Source organism: Nothoprocta perdicaria, unplaced genomic scaffold (assembly GCF_003342845.1).
Source record: "Nothoprocta perdicaria isolate Ctin4 unplaced genomic scaffold, notPer1 scaffold_65, whole genome shotgun sequence".
NCBI classification, from domain to species: domain Eukaryota; kingdom Metazoa; phylum Chordata; class Aves; order Tinamiformes; family Tinamidae; genus Nothoprocta; species Nothoprocta perdicaria.
This window is the reverse complement of record NW_020455921.1, coordinates 2,516,759-2,532,313: the sequence shown is the minus strand read 5'-3', so window position 1 is coordinate 2,532,313 and position 15,555 is coordinate 2,516,759. Positions and strand designations below refer to the sequence as shown.

The window sequence follows — 15,555 nt, the reverse complement described above, 5'->3', positions numbered from 1 at the left end:
GCTGTGTAGAGGGGGACAATCACCTCTCTCGACCTGCTGGAGACGCTCGTCTTAATGCACCCCAGGATCCYGTTGGCCTTCTTGTCCACCAGGGCACACTGCTGCCTCATGGTCATCTTGTCATCCACCATGAYGCCCAGGTCCCTCTCTGCGGGGCTGCTGTCCAGAAGGTCAGTCTCCAGCCTGTACTGGTGTCCAGGGTTATTCCTCCCCAAGTGCAGGACCCTGCACTTGCCCTTGTTGAGCTTCATGAGGTTTCTAACCGCCCAGTCGTCCAGTCTGTCCAGGTCCCTCTGGATGGCAGCACAGACCTCAGGGCTATCAGCTCCTCCTCCTCCCAGTTTGGTATCATCAGCAAACTCGCTGAGGGAGCCCTCCATCCCTTCATCCAGGTCATTAATAAGGTGAACAGGACCAGACCGAGAACTGACCCCTGAGGGACACCACTAACCACAGGCCTCCAACCAGACTCTGCACCGCTGATCACCACCCTCTGAGCCCTGCCATTGAGCCAATTCCTAATCCACCTCACTGTTCACTCATCTATCCCCCACTTCTGAAACTTGCTCAGAAGGATGTAAATACTAAACCTACCTCATTTCTTCCAGAATGTCACTGACAACTAAATGCAAATTCCTTAAATATTTGGTCTCATTGCTTCTCAAATAATATTCTGCTGCAGCATGATTCTGTTAAGACATCATGATCAATGTCCGTTACCTTCTTCAAGAAAATGTTTCTAGCTATCACTGAAAATACTAAATGATTTCCAAAATAAAAATGGTTTTGCTGAACCTACAATAGGACTGTATGATAATTTATCACCTAGGTCTTAAGACACTTAGACCTATTTTAAGCATCTCAAGTAGTCAGCAAACACAGAAATCATCATAGCATGCCTTTACCATATTACTTCTGAGCATTTTAGTCAGAGTAGATTGGATCAAATTTATGGTGAGGGAAGGGAAAGTCATTATTCTAGGTAAATGGATAAAAGATTAGATCATAGGGAGCAGTTGTTGCCAGGAGAGCTGTTGCTGTATTCTTTTATTTTTAAAGGGAGTCCTATGTAAAACAGGTGTTATTAATCAGTGATGCAAAACAGTCTTAGCAAGTTTGAGAGACCCCTGCATCTGTTATACTACCTGAGATAGGTATCAGCTGATTAGAAACTTGKTGGGGACAAGGGATGTTTTCTTAATATTTCTTCATAATATTCCTATTAAATGGCCACTGTTATCAACCATTGATAATATTATTTCTCTAAATTTCAGGATGTAGATGTTCAGCTTTTTACTAAACCAAAACCTAGATCTGTGTGTATGTTCTTTATAATTCTGGAATTCTTTCAAGTGGAAAAAGACACTGACTACAGAGTATTCATTGGTATCTCAGATTATGTTACAGATATTATCCAATGCAAGCACATGTTGTTAAAACCTAAATGGATTCCAAATGAGCTYTTACATCTGGATAGCTCAGCATAGCATCGTAGAGATACTGATTCAGAGCTGTGTTCATGTGGATCTGTTCCTGAAGTGGTTTTTGTTTTGTTTTGTTTTGAATTTAGCAGAGTTAGTTAATCTTATCATTTATATCATTTATATCACTTGTCATTATAGTTCTAGCTAGTTTGAAGCCAACCTGGGTGTCATTACATAGTATAGCATTGAGCAAAGTTGATACATTTTAAAACAGAATGTCTTATTTCATACTATTTTGGACAATATTTCAAATAGTGTTTGAATAGTAAGCAGTGATCTGTAATTTAAGTATCAATTAAGCATAGGTGTAGAGCAAAAAAAGTGAACCTGACTTGACACTTTTTGAATTTTGCATGCCCAACTTGGCAATTTCAGTATTTGCCTTCTGTATTTTTATGAAAGAAGTATTTTTGTATTCATTGACATTTTATTACTTAGAATTCTGCTTACTGAAAATGCATTTTGCTTAGGAGTCTTGAGTTTAAGTAACTCAATGAATCTTTTTATCTTTTGATAGTTGGTAAATGGAAGGTGTCAGTCCTCACCAGCGATATGCCATCTGCAGGAACAAGCTCACAGGTTTATATTACATTGTATGGGGATCGAAGAAGTTCAGGGCCTATTTTTCTTGATGGAGAGGAAGGGAAATTATTTCAGAGAGGCAATGAAGACATCTTCACAGTAAGTAACATATATTCAGTTTATTGCTTGCCTGTATTCTGCCAGATTGCATCACATTTCAAAAGTTCTCTGATATAAAGACAATGAGTTTTTATGTGTACATATTTGGAATAAGAACCAGGACTTAAATGTGGAGCTAAATATAATATCCTTTGTCTGTCACTCCCACCCAAAAGTCAGTTTGTTCCAACATATTGCTTGTTTGCTTAAGAAGAACTATCAGTCACCTTACTGAGTACCAAATAAATTATCAAGAAGTGAAAAAAAAAAAGATACTTGTTCTTGTTTTTCCTGTTTTTAAATTTGAATTAAAGCAACAATACTAAAAATTAAATGGTAAATAATTAGGGTATGGATTAAATTCTCTTAAGTCCCTGTTACGTTTTTAAAGTAATATCTGTTTTTATACCTGCAATAAATAGGGCATATATCTATCTGAAGTTGCTGTCTCTGCAAATTACAGAAGCAAATTTATCCCCTATCATTCTTGTGCTTTGTCGATTTAAGAGAGCCCAAATAGGTCTGTTATCAACAGACCCCTACATAAGTTCAGTGTGTATGTGGAGTAGTCAATGGGTATCTAGCAGGTGCCTGCTTCAGGGCCACATAACAAGTGCTCCTGTGAACTAGTTTGCAAGAGCAAGACTTCTTTTGAGAGAAGGTACTTGACACTACCACCATTGAAGTGTTCATCTTTTTCACAATAGTCTTACAGCTACACAGGTTGTAGGAAAACTTGTCCTTAGCCCTCTTCAGCCTAATGGAATATCTCAGAAGAGTGTGTCACCTCTGACAGTGTACTGTTCTCCACTTGAATTGCCAAAAAAACTGATCAAACCAACAATATGTCTCATGAAGAGGGTGTTTTTATCAGTCAGGAACATGGCTACCTGCTCCTTTGAATCTTATGTTTCCTGCTCCCTGGCTGTTATTCATTTCACTTCCAATGACTTTTAAGTGCCAAATATGGAGACTGTCCCTGATTTGAAATCACAGATTTGWCTCTTAGGTGAGTATCCATAGCACTGAAGACTATGAAGATTAGGAAATGCCTGCACTGCTTATGTTCTCAGCAAAATCTAGATAATTTTGATCTGTCCTAACTGTTCTGTCTCTCTACTGTTTATAACAGTAAGTTCAGGGAAGTTCACAGTGCAGGGAGTTTGGTTCATACTCGTTTTTACTGTGTGAAAGGAAACAGAGAACAAATTCAGTAGAAAGACAGAATAAAGGACAACAGTATCAGGCTACATCAGAGAAAAAAATGATACAGCAAGGAGGAGAGACGTTCATGGTGTGTTTCCAGTGCCTCAAAGATAAGCTTTCTATTTCTATGATTTAGTTTATAAGTATTGGTTTGAATAACCTTCATACAAAGCTATTCCCTCAGCATGCTGTTATCTGTACTGGACACACTTGTCCAGACTGCCCAAGAGCTAATCTTTCAAATACAGCTTTATAAGTTAATTTAATTGAAATGGTTTATAAAAGGAAACAGCCAAGTTGAACATAATTGTTTCCAAAATTGTAAGGCATATCTTCCTGGAGGGACAGGGAGAAACTCTGAGAGGTACTTGGGAGGTGCTTAGGAGATAGTGATCTGTGCCAGTCAGTGGTACAGATGCTAAACTGAGCAAGATTCTGGTGCCAGTCCAATATTTTTTAGTGGTGGCTACATTCCTCTCCCAGGGACACCAATATTCAGCAGGGGACAAAATAGCTTCAGCAGCATCTCATGTCATTTAAAGAGTGCTGACAGGCCCACAGGTTTGCCAGAAGATTCTTTAAAGGGGTCAGACTTTTTAAGACCATCTTGAGCAAAATACTTCGGAAACACTGGTTTAAGTGTCAGAATATTTGATACAGAGTATTCCTCTAAACAAAAATGTCATGTGGAAGTTAACCAATCGAATTTTTGTTGCACCTCTTTTCCTCATGAGGAATGTACCATGTTTCCTCAATTGTATTCTTTTTACAGATTGATACTGGAAACCTAGGAGAGCTCTATAAAATACGCATAGGACACACAAATGCAGGGAACTTCCCGGCATGGCACTGTGATGAGGTAAAAACACTGAGCAGATGTTTTATCTTTCCAAAAGCTGTTACTGGGACAACGGAGCCATAATATGAGTCAGAAAAGCCCTTTGAGCAAATGTGTTAGCTTCATGATATGATTGCTACTTTGTTTAAGATATTATTTATGGTGAATTATTTTGCAGGGAATTAATAGCATCTTCTGATGATATTGGTCTTACCTTGTTTGTTTGCAGTTGATTTATAACTGTACATTCTATTTCTTTGAAAAAGTGTGGCTGAGTACTGAGGAAGACTGACTCACCTGGCTAGTGTAGTCTGGGTCTTCTGGAGCCTTTGTATGCTGGTGAATGTATAGATTTTGTTGAAACCTGGAAATGACCACTGGCTAGCCAGTTTCTTCTCAGATCTGTGGCTGGAAGACGTGGCTTCTACACAGCACTAGACCTACACATCAAATGTTTCTGATTCTATATTTCTGAACGAAAAAGAAAAAGATGATAGCAAATTCCTTTCCCCTCATTTAAAGTGCTCTCAATACAAATAGAGATGTTAAAGTGAAGAGAATCAGCTAGTTCTGTTTCTAGTTTTAGTTGATGACAATGATAAGGTGAAAAACAACTCCTAATTTTGTCCTGTGATACAGGGGGACAAGCTACCAACTACTTCTGAGCTGTGAGGAGTACTACTTCTGATGTGAGGAGTAGCTAGAAAAGAACAGTGAATTCGTTTATGTGTAAAAGATTCATTTCTATGAAAATGAATCTTTTCAATCTTAGTCTTTGTATTAGAAGTTTGAGTTATCTTAAAATTTGACTCAACAAATGAACCTTTCCATGTTGGTTGTACGTCAGCTTTTGTGAACAGAGGCTGCAGTGTGTGGTTGTGCATAACAAATTATTTTATATTGAAAGATTAAAAGTGTCTGACAAAAGAARGGAAAGAAAAAAATGATTTGTTTTTGTTTTCTCATTTCCCAACTGGGATATTTTAATCTAAGTCAAAGTTTAAAAGAAGCAGCAGCAATTCAGCACTTCAGTGTAACCTGTAAATTAATGATTTACAAATTTCATTTTTCTTCCTTACCAAACCTCAATCCAAACCTCAACCACAGTTTTAGATAGTGATCTTTCAACAGGGTTTGGTCCTTCCGTCTTTGAAACTTTGAGGAGAGATTCAAAGAAACTGTATGCACTCTACTAAATAAGCTTTCCAAGAAATGTAAAATTTTGTATCATATCTGTGGTTGTCCTGAACCTGAAATGGTTTTAGCCTTGCAAATGACCASAGACATGTTAATTTTCTAACTCCAAGTTCCCCTTTCATGATTCCCCAGTAGATGTTGATAGTCTGAGGTTATCTTAGGTTTTTCAGATGAGATGAATCTTGTTCTTTAAAGTTTAGTATATAAGCAGTAAAAAAAGATGAAAGTGTTCCCAGTAATTTTGAATTTATTTAATATTCCAATTAAGGAGCTCAGATTCTATAAAGCTCAGAGCAGGAGTGAAATTATGGGCAGAAGTGCCTTAGCTTCTCTCGGTTGGTCCAAAATCTAGCATAGCTTCTAGCATAAATTAACAGTATCAAGGACTATTCTAATATATACCAACTTTTGAAAAGCTGACTATTGAACATTTGGAATTATAGGTTAACTCGAGCTCTTTCTTTTCTTCAGCGAGTGTGTGCACACAGTTTGTTTGCTACTCTGTACTACAGGTTGGGTATGGAAGAAATTTTCCTCTGACATGTTAGTGTGTGGCTTGTGCTTTCACAATCCATTTATGTCACAAGCAGTGTTAAAGAACCAAAATCTGTTCCTTTAATACCTGTTGTAATAAGAAAACAGGTTAAAAGGCCTACTGTTGCAAGCATTGCTGTTTGGTAAGGCATGCCACCTAGCACAGGTACATATGGATCTGTTAACCTGAATAACATGGCTATTCTTTTCAGGACAGTATCTCAGCCAATAATTCCTATTTGGTGGGGCTTTACTTGACTTCCCCTGACCTATGCTTTTGAATATGATTAAGTGAAGATTGGAGATTTTTGTGTCCAGGGAACAGGCATGCCCCAAAACCATGGGTCTATGATCCTATCTGTTAGCACAGACCTCTACCTGCACAGATTACAGCAGACTTAGTGATCAGGGTGTATAAATACCTCAAGGGAGGCAGTGAGGAGGAGGGGACCGGCCTCTTTTCAGTGGTGGCCAGYGACAGGACTAGAGSAAATGGCCACAAGCTGAGGCACCAAAAGTTCCACAGGAACTTAAGGAAACACTTTTTGCCAGTGAGGGTGACAGAGCCCTGGAACAGGCAGCCCAGAGAGGTTGTGGAGTCTCCTTCTTTGGAGATCTTTAAAACCCRTTTGGACGCAGMCCTGTGCCACGTGCTCTAGGTGACCCTGCGTGAGCAGGGKGTTGGACTAGGTGACCTCTGAGGTCCCTTCCAACCTTAAGCATTCTATGATTCTATGACTCCCACAAACATCGTCTGCTACTACTCCAGCTGAAGTTGCAGTGACTTAAGTTGTAATTCTTGGTGCTGCTTTAGGTGCAGTTACTGAACCTCTACTCAGGGGAGCAGTTTTACTTCCCCGCACATCGATGGCTAACCTGGGACCGAGATGATGGGGAAATCTGCCTGGAACTTCCTGTTTTAYATCACGGTCAACCCATTCTTCCTGGTAAGCCTAATATCACATCAGCCACGTYAGGCCACGGACTCAGACTGGTAGAGATGAACTTGCTATTTTCATCAGTCCCTCTACTACTTTTTGGCAGCTGCAATGCTTCTTCTGTGTTCTTTTCTTCTGATTACTCATCATACTCAGATTAAAAAGGTTAAAATTCACTGGAGAGGAGATGGCAGAGTCCTTAACCTAATGAGTTGAATTTTCCTTTTTTGTTTTTTTCCAAAAGACTCCTGCTTTGCTAAGATTTTCAGCATCTAAAAATAGAGACAATGGTAACAAGATCTTACAGACAATCTTTTGTATTCATAAAAATCAGGAAACAGAAGAAACATATGAAAATCATGAAGTCATTATGAGTCAGATCACAAACCCCACTTTCTATAGCTGAGGATGATAATTTGGCATGACTATTGTAACTGCAGTTTTAATTTTAATTTCTGAGTTTGGAATAAAACTTCAACAACAGATACTTTATACGTATACAAATCCCCACACTTTTCATGCTAATACCAGAATTGCTTTGTAACTCTAAGGGTCCAGGATACCAATCAATGCCAACATTATTAAGCGCTGCTGCTGTTGTGGCATTAGTGGTTGTAATGGCCTATCTTTTGTGGTACTGCACCAATACCTGTCACCCATGTAGGGAGGTGGAATTCAATCCCTTCTCCAAAATAACTACAGATAGGACAAGAGAAAATGGTCTCAAGTTGCGCCAGGGGAGGTTCAAGTTAGACACTGGAAAAATTTCTACACAGACAGAGTGATGAAGCGTTGGAAGAGGCTGCCCAGGGAAAGTGTTGGAGTCACCATCTCTGGCAGTGTTCAAGAAATGTGTAGATGAGGCACCTAAGAACATGGTTTAGTAGGCAGGGTGGTGATGGGTTTAAGGCTGAACTTGATGATCTTGAAGGTGTCTTCTAAGCATGATTCTATGATTCTCTGAGGGATTTGTTTTGCTATACTGTCGCTTTGCTTTAGCAATGGGAAGGGGGTGGGCAAAGACTGTATATATTTTTCACTTCTCTACAGCTGGCAATGCTCCTTCGTAGCCCCAGGAAAGCACAGGAGCATTTGTGAGGYAAGATGTTGGTGAGGGAGCAAGAAGCTGGGGTAGCTATTCCTATCTTTTAGGATGTGCATGTGATGGGAAAATGTCATTGCAACACCAATATTACTGCACCTTTCTCTTGAGCAAGATCCACCTGGGATATGTTCCTGGTCCTCCTCTTCTCTCTTTCCAGGAAAACTGGAGTTTTCCAGGAAAACTCCAGAGTACAAGGTTAATACAGTATGAGAAATTCCCTCTATCACTCTCTAAAACCTATTGACCCACTTTTCAGAATGATTAATAGTATAAGAAATATTTGGTGAAATTGCAGTACTTTTGCTGATCAGGTATGAAATGTTATCATCCATTAGTTTTATGGGTACAGGCTAGAGGATGAGAAAAAAAATTGAGTATCTAGAAAATGGCACGTGAATGTGGAGCAACATGCCATTGGGCATTTTACTACCAAAGAACTCAGTTATCTTGATCTGTATTTGAACCTATAATGACTGAACACTGAGGTTAAGAACTTTAGAAAAGTGGCAAAAATACATGTAACTCATTAATACACCTTTGAAAGAAAAAGAATAGCAGGAAAGATTTTTTTCCAGCAATCTAGCTAGTAGCAGTAAATGGCTCATGAAATGCTATGGAGAAAGGTTGGCTAGCACTAACCACAGTGAATTGGGATCCAGGATGGTTAGGATCCTTATGCCCCAAGAAATGAAAAGTCCCAGAAGTAGTTAACCTCCTTCCTTCAGGTCTGATCTCTTTGGGAAACTCTAAATATTATTAGCATAGGGCAACTCATGCAATAGTAAAAAAAAATCTAACCTTTTAAATAAACAATAAATAATGAACATCAACATGTTATTTATTAATTATCATTAACATGTAATTAATTTGAATGAATTTGAATTCCTACCTTGCAATAGCAGTTCTTTCCAGAGCTTCCTTCCTTACTCAGTATTCTGGCACCTTGACTGTACATACGAGACTTCTAATTTCAGGCTCTACTTTCTAAGCTGTTTGTTTCTGAAATAAAGAAATAATGAAAGATTTTTATTATCAGGTGATTTTATCAGCCACTCTCTCAGTCTGCATTTTATCCTTGGTAACTTCTCCCTCACACAGGAAGAGGAAGAAAGGAACATCTGTATACTTCTGCCAACCAGAGTATTAGAGGAGTTGTGTGAAGGGTGGGAGAAGGGAGTTTCTGCTCTAACTCAGTAATTGAAAGAGCCTCTGCTGCTTTCTGTCAGTGTTAGATTTCTGCATGAGGCAGAAAGGAGAGCATAGCTTTTAACTTCAGAGAAGATAGTTTGATAACAGAACAAATGAAGAGGACTGGATTCAGCCTGAGAGAGAGAGATGATGAGAGGCACTTTATAACCAATTTCTGAACAAGAGGAGGCTGAAACGCTTTCTGATTTAACAGTCTTTCATATTCACGGGGAAAAATGTGAGAATTAAATAAAACCGCTAAGAAATATTACATAGAGACTTCATAGCTCTGATTTTGAGGCACCAAACAGCAATACATTTGACTTTTTTTCCTGAGCTATCCTAATTTTGGCCCTTTCTAACAATGCACTATGGCAGAGTCCTTAATTATATGCCAGTTATTATATGCTCTGGGGATAAATTAGTGTTACACAGTGTTTGGTTACTGTTGGAATTCTACTTTTCTTGTCACAGAGGCAGAAAATGGATGGTTAATGTAAGAAGGAAATCCATGAAGATAGAGGTTTGTCATAATTTTAGATATGGAGTGTTGACATGGAGAAATGGATTCTACATCCTGCCTCTGCCATAGTTTCTACATAGAATGAGATATCAGTTTACACAAATCAGGTGGTGACATCGTACACAGTGTAGATAAAGTAAAACATCAGCTAACAGCTGTTAAATGAAAACTATTTTAATTATTGAGACGGATATATTCTGAGGAAAACTGTCAAAAGCTTCTGTCATTAATACATGGCTTTTTTTCCCTGACATACTAGTTGATCAGACAAAGAAGTACATTCTACCTTTTTGTCCTACTTCTCACAATTCATAGGCAGAGAGGGGAAAAAAAAGTTTCACAGATACTAGGCTGAGAGTACCATGTTTACAAATGTAAAGTTTTATACTTATAGACCAAAATAAAGAATACAGTTTCCTCTCTTAATCTCTGTTCTGAAAAATAGTCCATGGAGTATCTAAAGGAAAGACAATCTACTAATACTCAGGATAAAAAGTGTAAAAATTATAAATACCAGCATGATTCCCAGCTTTATGCAAGGGTGAAGGAAGTGTCAAAACTTATAAAATAAATACTTGATTTTTTTTATTTAACTATTTCAAGCTTTTGTTCTTATTTTTTTTTACAGAGCATGTCTGTAGTGCAATATTCCAGTGGAGTTTAGAGCTACCCGGTGAGCACATCTAAATGAGCTCACTTTGGTGCTAGAAACATCCTAATCCTAGTGCTCTGTGTGGGCACATTAAAATAATGCATGCAGATTATATACTGATTTAGCTAGATTGTTGCTTCTATCCAATTTTTTTGAGCAGCTTGTATATAATAATACTAATATAATAAATAATAAATAAATAATAAATAAATAAATACAAAGTAAGCATGAAAAGAAGACTAAAAAAACACTTGGCACAACTCCAGATATAGGTTGATCATGAATGGGTTGGCACTGATTATTAAAAAAGGTGTTTGGACATCAGAAGAGTGAACTCTGAGTAATATCCTACTGATGAACTGAAGTCAAATTTCATAACATATTTCAGGTGGGAACAATAATAGAATGATGATAATGTTGATATGGTTCTGGACCCAGAAGTCCAGAAAGTCTTTTTTATTTGGAAAGGCAGAGAAGGACAAGGACACCTACATCCAGAAGAGGAGATTATTTTCTCTGCCTTTTCTCTGCCTTTGTATATCATTTGGTCGAACAAAATATTTTATTACTGCCTGTAAACTTTGCCTTTCTCATGTTCCTGTGGAAGAGCATTGCTGCATAATTTGAATAATTGCACATTCTGGATTTTCTGGGTTTCCTACATCTGTATTTTAATAAGCACAGTTTATATATGGATATCTATTATTTATGTATCAACATCTCAAGCTCCAGGGATTTTGACTTAGATTTTATTTTATTGTGGATTATACATTTCAACCAAATAGTTATTAAATTTAGGTCCTAGATTTTTCCTCACAAACTCACAGTATTTAAAGAATTTTCATATTAATGTAATAGAGGAAGTTTATACTATCCTATTGCATGAAGCACTAAAATTTTAAAGCAGCACAGCTTTCTGAATTCTATGGTCCTAGAAAACTATGGTGCTAGATTTTTGCTTTTTGGGTTAACCGTATTCAAAAGTTTCATGACACCCATTGACTGTTTAAATTTTGTTCTCACTTATGATGACTCAGTTTAAACTTATGTCTCTTACTTTTCTGCTTTGTGATGACTTCAAGAGATTCTGCGGAACCAAAAAATACAGTTATGCATTTCAAACTCAGTTCTGCATTCCCCACAGTGACATTCTGGGCTAAAAAACATAAATATAAAACAAAAAAAAATTGTTTTCTTAACAGATTTTTAAAAAATTCTACTTAACAGATTTTTTTAAAAAACTTTATGCAGTAACTACCCTACTTTGGCTGCTGTATGATACTGTAGCTACAATAGTGTTTGCTATATGAAAAGCTGTCATCTTTTATTTTCAGTGACTGTCTATGAAGTGCATGTGACAACAGGAGAGCTGTGGAATGCTGGAACTGAAGCTGATGTCTATATTTCTATCTATGGAGAAAGAGGTGATACAGGTTCAAGACAGCTGCACAGGTCACCAAAACCCAAGAAATTTTTAAATGGACAGGTGAGTAAAAAAAAATACGTTTTCTGATGTGTTTGGCTTAGTTTTCTCTCTCAGTCATCTCAGAAAAAGTATTATATTTTATATAGGTATTATATTTCAATATTCCTCCCCAAATTGTGTAATTAACCTAAAGTTACTTTCAAAAGGCATATCAGTGTTTTTGGAAGAAAATTTTAAATTTGTTTATAAAATAGGTAAACTACATACTTTTATTTTTAATTCTTTAATATGTTTGGTTCAATAGATGGAAAGAAAATGAAACTTTAGATTTTTTATGTGTACTTCTAATGCTGAAATCTGCTGCAGTTTGTAATTGTTTAGTCAATTAAGCTTTAGGTAAGTTTCTGTTTTCTGACTCTAATCCACTCATCTGAGTAGAACTTCTCATATTAGCAAAGTGATTAGGCTTCATAATTTCTGTTGTTGCAAGAATTCTGTCTTGCTTTATTTGTTCTGTTGCTATCTGATATTTTATAGATCATGATTGGCAAAGATGTATGAGTTTAAGAAGATCTTTCAGATTGCATGACTGAAGACTATTTTGCTTTCTAGATCTTAGTGAATTTTTGTTGATTGATTACAGACAGACAACTTTCCTATTGAAGCTGTGCACCTTGGGCACTTGTACAAGATCGTTATTGGACACAATGGCCTTGGATCAGGTCAGAGGTGTTTATAATCACTAAATATAATGTACAGGGTTTTCTAAATATTTGAGCTTAAATTCAGTATAAAATAGCAGCATATTTTGAATCAGATAGCAGAGTTGTACGGATGGGACAATGCTAAACAAGTCATAAAATAGTCCTCTGCCCTTTTCTTATGTTCAGTCATACCTCATTCTTCCCTTATTTACCTGCATTTCAACATGTTCTCTYGGTATAAAGAAAAGAACACAACATTTGCTTTCTAGTCTTCCTCCATGAGTGGCCATTGCTCGATGCCTGTGATCCAGGGCTGCCTGAGAGATAACGCTCAAATCCTCTGCTATATTTTAATTATATTAAAAGATATAATATATATTAATATATTAATATATTAATATATAATACATATATTTTATATATAATATATATTAAAGTATTAATATATTTAATTTAATTATAATTTAATTTTAAGGAAATACTCCCCTATATTTTAATTATAAATTCATTTGCACTGTACACATAGAAACTTAGACAGGCTATGCCAAATTCGATGAGAGTTTCTGTCTATCTATCTGCCCTGAAAACGTGTAAGGAAAGAAAAGTTTCCTAGTCCAAGTGCCTTTGACCTCTTTGGTTTACAGACAAGAACCCTTCTAGACAAAAAGAACAAAAAAAAAAACCCAACAAAAACAACCAGCTGCTGATGGCAATCTCATATTTTTCTTTTACCTCCTATGGACCATCCATAGTTTTATGCACTCCTGGAGGTTTGTAGCTCAGAGCAAGATACAGTGCAATTCCATTTCAGTTTTGATAACAGATTTCTTTCTGATCAATAATTGATTTGGTTTTCAGATTATCACCCAGATTTCATTTTCACCTTAAGATAGTTTTCATAGAATCATAGAATCATTACTGTTGGAAAGACTTTAAAAATCAACAAGTCCAACTTATGTCCTTCAGCACCATGCGTGTTAAACCATATCCCTAAGTGCCTCATCTGCACGTTTCTTGAACCCTGCCAGGGATAGTRACTCCAACACTTCTTTGGGCAGCCTGTTCTAACACTTGACTACTCTTTCCATGTATATTTTTTTTTCCTAATATCAGGGCCTCAGAACTGAACAATATCAAAAAATAGCCTTGATTGTGGGCGGCGGGGAGTGGGGTGTATGATCAGTCATGACAGCTAGGTAGAGAACAAGCAGCTTGCAGATCCATAAACTAATCCCAGTCTGTCTACAGCATGTACCATCTCCTATACAGCCAGAAGGACATCTGTGGCACTAGAAACCTGCCAGTATTGCTGAGGATATTGCAGTTCCAGTGTAACAGAGAAAGCCACGGGAAGTCAGACTTCATTAAACCTGCTGCTCATAAGTTAATTTTAATTTTGAAATTTGTTTTAAGGGAATGGCTGGTTTCTGGACAAAGTTGTAATCAAGGATCCTATCACAGGTCTGGATTATACTTTCTTTTGTCACAGGTTGGTAATGTTTCCATTGGATTAGGTTTTTAATAAAGCTCTATATACTCATGTTTTTTTCTTAGGAAATGTACCATCAAGGGAGAAGCATGTTTCCTAGAAACCTAAAATGACCTGATTCCTTTTRCAATTTTCTGATGATAAAAGGTTGTTCCTACCTTAACATCTGGTACATTGGAGATAATGAATAGTCAGTGAAAAATTCTACATGGAATGTTTCCATTCTTGTACTTCATGGAATATTTAATAGGTGTTTTCTGGCACATTTCTCATATCCAAAGCTTTGGATCTGACACAGAGCTCAGAATCAGATTTCAAGATWTTGTGGAATGGTTATCACTAAGGTAGCTGTCTGAGAGCATCTCTTTTCCCCTTGTTTGCCTTATGGTCTGTAATGAGCTGCAACATAATTTGAAGCGATCTTAATTTCCCTATCTTCCCTCCTGCAGATACTGCACTTCTGAATCTTCTGTTTTATAGCTCACTTACTTCTAATTTTATCTATTCCTGGTTAATTCTCAACATCTTAATTGATAAAGACCAGTGCAAATATTAGGCATGGCAAAGTCCAGTCACGTACGAATACAGCTACAACTTGCCAGTGGCACCTCGGTTCTATTTCCTTCTCTTACTTCTCTGAGTGAATAAATAACTGCCTAAGACAGCTCCAAGTGAGCGATGTGCACACTGAAGCTGATTTATGTGTGAGTAAAGACTTTCTGCCTATCAGATACAGCACCTCATCTTTGCCCGACCTAATTTTACTTCTGTATTCTAGATGAGATGAACTGCTATGAAGAGATCTATAATGCTAGTTTCATACATAATTTAGGGAGAGCTCAAATCCATTTCGGGCAGAAAAATACAGTGTACGTGCTAGTTATTGTTAGAGTTTGATACCATTCTTGCTGATTTTGCTCTCACAATGTGTGAATCCCTTTGACTGAAATGGAGTTAGACTTAATTTATGTAAGTATATGTGAAGCAAGTACAAAGGCATTGTAAAAATACAATTGAGATACAGTKAGAGTGTTGCCTAGGTTGTATTTGCCTTTCTGTGTAGGGTTTTGCAGAACACAGTAAAGTTTTCATCCTGATGTAGCCTTTTTGTAGACAGGAAGAGAAAACATCATGCCACAGAACCTTTTATTGTTGAKCTGGGTTCAATCTGACCCCTCTGATTTGTAGTTACTGGCTTAGACCCTTGTATGTCTGTACAGGAAAAAATTTATGTATATGTTTCATCAAGAACTGCTCTCCCACATACCCTCAGAAAAGAAAAAAAAAATTAAAAAGCATGTCTGCAAAAGTCAAACTCTTTTCCTTAAAAATGGGTATTTATATTGTTTGGCAGTTTTGAGGCCCTAATGAACACAACAGAAAGCAAATATCATGCATAGCATGCTGTGGAAATTATAAATAAAATTTATAATACAGCAATCAGTTCTGTTTTTTAGATGGCTGGACCATGGGGAGGATGATGGCAAAATCGCTAGAGAACTGATTGTGACAGAATCTGGCCCATTTTCTGGAAGTAAGTGAAGACTGGTGGGGAGGAGAACCTAGCCTAAATACAGATGTGTCAGAGGA

General features: G+C 37.2%; 1 long non-coding RNA gene across 1 annotated transcript; it reads left to right on the top strand.

Moving 5' to 3' along the window:
* Positions 1 to 6,807: 6,807 nt before the first annotated feature.
* On the top strand, positions 6,808 to 12,488 carry LOC112956595. The gene is made up of 3 exons (XR_003251073.1): positions 6,808 to 6,887; positions 11,681 to 11,832; positions 12,416 to 12,488. It is a non-coding gene; the product is annotated as an uncharacterized LOC112956595 (long non-coding RNA).
* Positions 12,489 to 15,555: the final 3,067 nt, after the last annotated feature.